The sequence below is a fragment of the Mauremys mutica genome, chromosome 1 (genome assembly GCF_020497125.1).
Source record: "Mauremys mutica isolate MM-2020 ecotype Southern chromosome 1, ASM2049712v1, whole genome shotgun sequence".
Classification (NCBI taxonomy): Eukaryota; Metazoa; Chordata; order Testudines; family Geoemydidae; genus Mauremys; species Mauremys mutica.
Window position 1 is genome coordinate 36,853,028 of NC_059072.1, and position 10,244 is coordinate 36,863,271.

Genomic DNA, 10,244 nt, shown 5'->3' on the forward strand with positions numbered 1-10,244 from the left:
GCTCTTTGAAAGAGACTCAAGGTTCAGTTTTGAAGATGTTGGCCAGCTTGCAAACACACACAGTGTCTTCCAAATGAAAAATTACAAGTTATTGACTTATACTATCTGAAAAGGCATACATCCATAAAATGTATTATTTGACGGTGCAGAATGATACAGTGAATCTTTATCTGAAGACTCAAGTTAGAAAGGGAGAAAATATCATAAACAACCCAATTCTCACACAGTATCAATCAAGTAGAGGAAAAAGGAATCATAATATTCACTATGGCTGCTGAACTGGACAGGTTACTGAAAGCAACTGCTACAAAAACCTAAAAGCATCCCACTGCTTGAACAACAGGGCAGATTTATTCACTCAAACAATTTTATCTTTTTCTCATTATAGTCTGCTGTTTTGAACACTTTAATGTAGAAAAGCCCTTCTTGTATGAAAAGTATGTTGATTTTATTATTTAATATAGGCCAGATTCTGATGCCCTTATTCACATGATGAACAACACACTACTGTCTGAGCAGTACTGTTGCCATCAGTGGACTCGTGAAGTAAAGCGCTACTCAAGATGAGTTTGAGCATCAAAATCTGGCCTTCAAAATCTGGTAAATGATTGGTTGGGTTTTTCTGTTTTTGTTTTTAAATGAAAAATCCACAAGCAGATTCCCCAGTCAGGTCACCATCAAAATAACATGTTACTAACAATAAGAAAAAATAATAATAAAGGAGAATCCCATAAGGAAGAGCTTATCTGAGACCCAGAAACAGAATTAAAAAAGCATCTTTTCCCATAGTGCAGTTGAGTTTAATTGAAAAAGGGCTATTTGCCATTCCTTATGCTAAAAAAAAGTGCATCAGATTGTCTATTGTCGTCAGCTTTTTTTCTTAAGCGTTGTGTTAAAGTAATGGGGCTATGTATTATAAAGTTACAGGAATATGTGCAGATGGTAAAAGTTCTTTTTTTTTTTCCAGTACGGCTGATATCATGATGGCTTTTAACAACCAGCAGGTGTTTTTTTCATCATTCCAAGAAAATCAGGCAAATCAGCAAATTGCATGGATCATGCCTCCACAAGCATTGCCACCCCAATCTCAGCATTTGTGTTGTTATTTATACACACCGGGGATCTTTAGTGCAGTTCAATCTACTGATAGCTATTACAACCTCTTCTCACCACCTTGACTTTCGTAATTTTCAGAAATACTGCATTCAGATGTTTCCTTTAAACATGCCACACTTTAAGAAAGCAATGGGATTTTTCGCAAATTGTAACTGTAATGCAAGTACAGTGCCTCATGCTTTAAAATAATCTGTTTCTGCCTTAGAGCAGATTTGAAAATGATTGTGGAATCACAAACGTACTGCAACCCTGCTTGCTTGCTATTTGCCATCTGTATCAAAATTTGGATTTTTAATTATTAAGCCCTGATCCTGGAAGGGGACCTCTGCACCCATGAGGAACCTTTACTTCAGTGCAGGATTGGGTGCATTTTAGCTATGCGCCCTGAAAACCATACTCAGGATTGTGATTGACATGATTTAATATATTGAAGAGGGTAAAATAAATGAAGTTATAATTCTGCTAGTTATGCTTTTTCTTTATATTGAATCATAACAAATCGCATAGACAAATGCATGAGTGTTATATCATTATTTTAATTTAGTTGCTAGGCATTTGAGCCCAGGAGGAAATGTACAATATGAAACGTCAGAGTAAACGTGGCTTGTTTTTGTGGAAGCTGGGAGAATGTAAACCCAGTTTCTAATGAACAACTAGCTTCAGTCTTTACTATGGAGTGGTTACCGCTATTATATAACATCACCATTTACCCCATACTGAATCTGACCCAGTAAGAGTTTGGGGTGAAGGACTAAATGGCCAGGCCCAAAATATTTTACCTCAATACAAGATTCAGCTACAGCATAAAAGGAATAACCTGGATATTGAGAGATATTAGGGACCATCACTCCACAGTTCCTTTGACTTTAATGAGGTTAAACCAGGAACTATGTGGCTCAGTTTCTGGTTTAAGCAGAAATTAGAGAACATAAGAAAAAGTGTATAATCAGTTCGATCATATGTATGCTTCTTTTTTGGAACATATCTGTTTATCTGCCACCTGTATTCCTTTAACATATACAGAACAATACTAATTTAGGGGAGACAAAACTTGGACAGGATTTAAATATTATGCTCAGCAAATGTATTCTTTTAATACTTTAACTGTGTGACCAGACATTTATGTGTTTTTTTATGTATATTGCAGATTGAAACTGAACTGGATTGGTTGTGTTCTTTGGTTGTTTTAGAGATGGAATGTGGGGATAATTATAATGATAACATAGGTTGGCTCATGTTTCCTAACTCAGAATATATTCATTTTTATATGAAAAGAGGCTTTTCTCTCCTCTTGTATTTTACCATTTTTCTCTTCTCTTTAATATTACCAGTCTCCTTTTTTTCAGGGAAGACATATTATCTTTCCCAATTAGTTACAAATTACTACACCAATAAAATTACTATAAAATACTATTTTGATTGATCAATAGAATTTTATTGTAAAATCACTAGCTATAATTTACCACTTATTTATAAAGAATGACTGTAGTACAGTGAGCTGCTTAAATTATAACATTCCAAAACCTCCAGGAAAGGAGAAAAAATGTGCGTAATACCTTCCCTCCAAAAGCATTAAAGTAAGATTACGCAGAAACATCCTATTCTTTTTCCTGAAACAAATAAAATTACATAGTAAGCCGGACTCCTTCTCATTAGTGTCTAAAGAATTCTACCATAATGATCCGCAACATACTGGATCATAAAGTTAGTCTACAGCCCAACATCCTTAATACTAATAATCAGTCATCATAACACTTCACTCACATTTAACAACAAAGGCTACATTCATGTATGTGATTTACACAATCTGCAGTTTTATTTCCATGACACAGGTACATGGCCGAGTGCTTATTCACTGAGTAACTGAAGGGTTAAATTTATTACTCTATATAAGTTTGTCTGTTTTTCCGAACTCATAAGATGTGCCATTAAATTAAATAATGACAAAATCTAAAACTGAAAAAAGTCTATGTTGTGCAGAGTTATGAATATATGAAATCTGACTGTTATACATAGCTCTTACAAACTGTTCTGGTTATTTCAGATTTATTTCAGTTATGAGGAAATGGTACTAATAAAAACAGCCTCCAAGAAATTAAAGAGGTTTGTGTGGACATGCAGTGCTGTCTTGAAACAGTAAGAAATGCCACTAGCTGAAATTATAGCCTCTTCTTTCTTCAGTATCAACAGGCCAAATAGCTGATGCTCCGCTCAACATAGCCAAATACAATTATTAGAACATGATGCTTATACAGAGGTCTGAACTTTTCTCTCCCTTAGTGATAAGAAACATGGATTTGACAGACTTTATTTATGCTCTAGAGAAGGGACGGCCAGATTTGTCAGAAAAGTCTTCTCACCAGGATGCTTTTAAGAGAATGGAGTAAGTTTACCCTCATAAATGGTCTGCTATATCTCACAAGTCAAGGTTCATCAGCCCTGAAGAAACAACTAGCGCTTCTGGTTAAGTTTAGGAGGATTGTACTATCTTCTCGCCATGAAGGGACACTCGGAAGTGAATGAGACACTTGATTTAGTGAAATGCCAGTTCTATTGGCCACATGTGACTATGATGTGGGAAAGCATTGTAAGGCTTTTTTAGATGTATACAGAGGAAGACATTGCCAAGAAAATCTGCTCCTTTGGTTAACATCACCAGCAGTGGACCCCTTGATCTTGTATGCATGGACCTTGTAATTTTGGAGAGTGATGCTAAGAACATTAGAAATATGTTCATGGTAACAGATCATTTCACCTAATATGCATAGTCTTTCCCCACCAGGGACCAAAACAGCCACTACCCTAGCTAAAGTGTTGTGGGAAAAATTCTTTTTACAGTATGGATTGCCTTGTAGAATCCATTCAGCTCAAGGAAGAGACTGAGAGTCAGTTTATTAAAGGACTGTTGCAAATGGTGGTTGTGAGGAAATCCAGAATCATGCCATACCATGCCCAAAGAGACCATCAGCCAGAAAGATTTAACAGAACACTGTTAAACATGTTGGGCACTTTAAGTCCCAATCAAAAACCCAAATGGAGTCATCACATCAGGTTTCTGGTGCATGTCTGTAACTGTACAAAAAATGAGTCTACTGGATATTCTCCAAATTACTTACTGTTTGGAAGAGAAGCTAGACTGCTAGTGGATTTGTGCCAGCTGATGGAGCTTACCCTGAGACATAGTCCCAGTGTGCTTGTCACAGGGTGTACCAATCCCGCACTGGGCCGCCAGAGCGGACCAATCATTGTGGGCCCAGGTGGCCATGCTCCCTTTCCCCTGGAGCAGCTGTGGAGAAGCTGACAGTCCAGCTCAGTCGGGGCGGGCAACGGAGGAGGAAGGACGTACACCGCTGGTTCCTGCAGAGGTGCCTGCAATGCTCCTGGTGGTAGAGCCCGAAGACCTGGACTACGCTCCAGTTAACTCGCTGACTGCGGAGACTGCCAGGGAAGCCAAGCCGCCACCCACTGAGGAGGCTGCTGCCTACTGTACCTCCCCGCCCAGAGAGAAGTAAGGCCTACAGACTGTTTGTTTGTTTTGCCCTCCCTGGGGCTGCAGCCTGATTGCTGCTTTGCCCTGCCCAGGGGGCTAATTTCCCGAGTGCCACTTCCACCCTAGCCAGGAAGCTGCAGGGCTCCAGACTGTTTGTTTGTTTTGCCCATCCAGAGACCATGGACTATTCATTTAAGTGATCCAATCAGGGGGCCGGGACCCAGTTGACCGAAATCACCCACTTAATGGGGAATCCCGACAACTGAGTGACAGGGTGTACCAACCCCGCACTAGGCCAATGGGAGTGCCCCTGCTCGACACAAAAGGCCCTTGTCATAGTGCTAATCAACTAAGGCCTGGTCTACACTAGGATCTTAAATCGAATTTAGCAGCGTTAATTCGAACTAATCGCTCAACCGTCCACACCAGGAAGCCATTTAATTCGAACTAGGGGGCTCCTTAGTTCGAATTTGGTACTCCACCCCGACAGGTGGAGTAACGCTAAATTCGCACTTGCTAGCTCGAATTAGGCTAGGTGTGGATGCAAATCGAACTTAGTAGCTCCGGGAGCTATCCCACAGTGCACCACTCTGTTGACGCTCTGGACAGCAGTCCGAGCTTGGATGTTCTGGCAGCCACAGAGGAAATGACCCGGGAAAATTTGAAATCCTTTTCCTGTCTGGACAGTTAGAATCTCATTTCTTGCTTTGACATCGGGGCGAGCTCCGCGGCACCTGCAACGATGCAGAGCTCTCCAGCAGAGGAGTCAGCCCAATGCAAGAATAGAAAGAGATCCCCAGCATGGACAGACCGGGAAGTCCAGGATCTGATCGCTGTGTGGGGCGAGGAGTCTGTGCTGTCGGAGCTGCGCTCCAACAAGCGTAATGCAAAGACCTTCGAGAAGGTCTCCCAAGCCATGACACAGAAAGGATACAGCCGGGATGCGATGCAGTGCCGCGTGAAAGTCAAGGACCTGAGGCAAGGCTATCAAAAAGTCAGAGCGGCAAACGGACGCTCCGGAGCACAGCCCCAGACATGCCGCTTCTACGAGGCACTGCATGCCATTCTCGGTGGGTCTGCCACCACTGTCCCACCAGTGACCGTGGACTCAGTGGATGGCATAGTGAGCCAGGACAGTTCCTACTCGATGTTCGCCGATGGGCAAGACGACGAAGGGTCCGTGGAGGAAGGCGCAGGCGACAGCGAACACAATGCCGCTTTCCCTTCCCTGACAGCCAGGATCTGTTCCTCACCCTCACAGAGATCCCCTACCAACCCTCACACGGCCGTGAACCCGGACTCAGAGTCAGGGGAAGGATCAGGCGGTAAGTCGTATAAACAAGAAAATATTTATTTGCTCGAAAACATGTATACCAAAAATATAAATTCTATCTATAAATACTATATCTAAAAGTTTTTAAAGGGAAACTAAACGAACAGTAGGTCTACACAGATTGGGATGGAACAATAGTCCTCCATGGACAATTCCACAAATGCTTCAAACAGTTCCTCAAATACCCTCCGCAGGAGGTTTTCGAGGAAGAGGTGCCCTATTTGGTCCTCCGGTGAAGCTCACTCTTCCACGCCACGACATCCTCAGATACAGGGGAACCATCGCCTCTACCAGCATGGCCGCGTAGGGTCCCCGGTCGGTGAAGTGCTTCCCTTAACATCCTTTCTTTCTGCACTCGAGAGACACGCCTCAGGGTAATCTCGTTACTGAAGTGCTGCATCTAATTAGGGCAATTAGCGAATAGTTACTGTTCTTAATGGTTTACTTTATACTTTTGCATAAACAAAGCCCCCGCGCTTAGCAGCCACGTGCTGTAGGCCACACAGGAAAAGCATACATTGATCTTTCCCCTGCAGTGTCGGGAGTGGCTGCAAAAGGGTCATAGTATCTGATTTCCAGATTGCCGTTAGCACGACGGCACAGCTATCCGTTAACTGATAAGCATAATGTACTGTAAGGCTTACCAGGACTCTCTGCTAGAGGGATTCTGCTCTCTCTCCCCCGACTTCTCCGCTCTCCTGTGCAATGGCGCAGCCCAATCAGAGCGTAGGCCAAAATGTTGTGCTTCTCTGGAGACCACGTGACACTTGTTGTCCGGTACGGTCTTCTTCATGGAAATTGACTAGACGGTGTTTCACTGTTCGCGAAAATGTATCTGTACAAGGAAATCACTAACTTTCCCCATCACACAGCTTCGGGTCCTTCCCGGACTGCCCCGGCATCCCCCTCGCAGAGACTGGCAATGATTAGACGGCGAAAGAAGAAGACTAGGGACGACATGTTCGCTGAACTGATGGTCTGCTCCCGAGCAGAGGCTGCAGAGCAGAAACACTGGAGGGAGACCCTATGTGAGCAGCATCGCAACACTCATGGAAACGTGAGGATAGGTGGCGGCAGGAAGACCAGCAGAACCACCCAAAGACGCTACTTGGTCTCATGAAGGAACAAACGGACACGCTTCGTCGCCTTGTTGATGTCCTGCAGGACCGCAGGCTGGAGGACAGGGCCCCCCTGCAGTGTCTCTGCAATCGCCTCACCAGCCCAAGAAGTCCTGGCCCCCCCCTCACCCAAAAGTACAAGACGGAGGGGTGGTAGAGGACGTGAGAACTGTCACTGAACCAGAGCAGAGCGGCCGTGTACCGTGTACCCCGCACTTCTCCACGTTAGAAATTTGTAGAAGTGCTTCCCTTATAGGCTCAGCCAGTCCCAAATCCAAGGTTCATCCCCCCACTGTTTATTAGATTAATAAAAGGCTGTTTGCTGTTAATCACTGTTTTCCGTCATGTCTTTCCTGTCAGAGGATTTTTTTCGGTGTATGGGGTGGACAGGGGGTTTCATACTTGCACGGTAATAGCCTACAGTACCAGGGTACAGACTTGGGGAAAGGATCAAACAGCGGGGCACACACACACTGCAGTCAGGAGGCACCAGGGTCATTCTGTGTTGTGTATGCTGCCCCTGTTCATTTCGTAATGTGTATAATTGTCCAGGGTCCTAGCGCCTGTCACGCCATTACTGTGAAGGCAGGCTGCCCTTACGATGCACTTGCAACGGATCCACGAGCCCTATCCGCTGCCCTGAGCCCCAACAAGAGCCCTCATCCACGGACAGATAGTCACCCTTCTCCCACACCCATCACCCCTTCCCACGCAGAAACCCGCAGCCCCACTGCCGTCATCCAAACCCCTATGCAAAAGAAGGCACCACTCGCCCCTTCCTGCAAACCCTCCCTTCATGCAGACCACTGTCATCCGTCCCCCACCCCAGAGACCTATGTAGGAGCAGGAGGATGTCAGTCCTCTATGGAGGAAGCGGTCTGTACGTCAGTGCACACCGTGCCCAGCACAGTATGCGTCCATGTCTCAACACCAGAACAGAAATGCAAAGTAAAAGAAAGATTTATTAATAATGAGTGTAACAATTACTTTGCTTAAAAACGTGCTTTGGAAGTGGGGGAAACTTGGAGAACAAGGCATGTAGCCGCAGATCCAAATCGACACAAACTGACACAGGCCCAGGGTCAGTTTCTCTTGAAAGCAAGTGGAGAGTCATAGGTTACCCTGATCTCCGAGGTAACTTGCTTTTCAAAGCCTCCCGGATACAGAGCGCTTCCCGCTGGGATATTCTCTCGGCACGGGTGTCTGGCTGAGCGTAAACTGCAGCCAGGCGATTTGCCTCAACCTCCCATCCGGACAAAAAGAAGGCCTCGCCCTTGCTCTCACACAGATTGTGCAGCACACAGCAAGCAGCAATAACTACGGGGATATTCTTTTCGCTGATGTCCCGAGCGAGTGAGTAAGCTCCGCCATCTCCCCTTGAGACGTCCGAAAGCACACTCCACCACCATTCTGCACTTGCTTAGCCGGTAGTTTGAAGAGTTCCTTCTCACTGTCCAGGGCGCCTGTATAGGGCTTCATGAGCCAGGGCATTAGCGGGTAGGCTGGGTCCCCGAGGATCACTGTAGGCATCTGCACATCCCCAACCGTTATTTTGTGGTCCGGGAAGAAAGTACCTGCCTGGAGGAGTCTAAAGAGACCAGAGCTCCTGAACACACGCGCGTCATGAACCTTGCCCCGCCCACCCGACGTTGATGTTGGTAAAACGTCCCCTATGGTCCACTAGTCCTTGCAGCACCATGGAAAAGTAGCCCTTTCGGTTAATGTACTCGCTGGCCTGGTGGGCCGGTGCCAGGATAGGGATGTGAGTCCCATCTATAGCCCCACCGCAGTTTGGGAATCCCATCGCGGCGAAGCCGTCTATGATGACCTGAACGTTTCCCAGGTTTCACTACCTTTGAGAGCAGTTTGCTCAACGATTGCGTGGGCTACTTGCATCACAGCAACCCCCACGGTAGATTTGCCCACGCCAAAAGTGGTTCGCTACTGACCGGTAGCTGTCTGGCGTGGCAAGTTTCCAGAGGGCTATGGCCACTCGCTTCTGCACACTCAGGGCAGCTCGCATCCGGGTGTCCTGGCGCTTCAGGGCAGGGGCCAGCAAGTTCACAGAGTTCAAGGAAAGTGCCCTTACGCATCCTGAAGTTTCGCAGCCACTCTGTGTCATCCCAGACCTGCAGCACTATGGCGGTCCCACCAGTCCGTGCTTGTTTCCTCCCCGGGCCCAGAATCGCCGTTCCACAGCATGAACTTGACCCATTGCCACCATGATCTCCACTGCCCGGCGTACCCTGCTTTCTGAGAGGTCTGCGCCACTCTCCTCACCGCGCTGCCGGAGCCTCCTCGCCCGATTTCTCAGTAGCTGACTGTTGCACAGGTGGACGATAAGGTGCGAGGAGTTGACAACGGCCATAAGTGCAGCGATGATCGCAGTGGGGCTCCATGCTCGCAGTGCTGTGCGTCCGCGCTGTAACCGACCAGAAAAGTGCGCGAACAGATTTCCCGCCGGCGCTTTCAGGGAGGGAGGGCGTTTGTGAGTGACGGTTGAATGATGACAGTTACCCAAAACCACCCTCGACACATTTTTCCCCCAGCAGGCATTGCGAGCTCTACCCAGCATTCCAATGGGCAGCGGGGAGTGCGGGAACTGTGGGATAGCTTCCCACAGTGCACCGCTTCCAAAGTCGACGCTGGCCCCGTGAATGTGGACTCAGAAATTCGAATTAGTGTATTTAGTATGGATACACAAATTCGACTTCATAAGGTCGAATCCACAAATTCGAACTAAGTTGATTCGAAATAGTCTTGTAGTGTAGACAAGGCCTCAGAAAGCAGCTAAAGGAGGCCTCTAAAATAGCACTGGATGCTGCAAGAAAAAGCAAAGAATCTAACAAGGCCCGCTGTGATAACTGAATAAGAAATCATATCCTGCAACTAGCAAGCAGATGTTAAGAAGGAATTTGGGATTTCAGGGAAAACATAAAATTGCAGATTGGTGGAAATGTGACCCCTATGGCACTGTAGAAAATTTACTGAACCTACCTGTTTATAAAGTTCTATCAGAGTATGGGAGAGGATCTAACAAGACCCTCCACAGGAATGATCTGTTACCAACTGAACTATTTACCCTAAGCAGTAATCATATCCCAAACACATCTTCAACGGACTCCTATCATTAGAAACAGAAATACAGGCAAGAGGGTGTTACTGCATTCTCCACCTTCGCCTGATA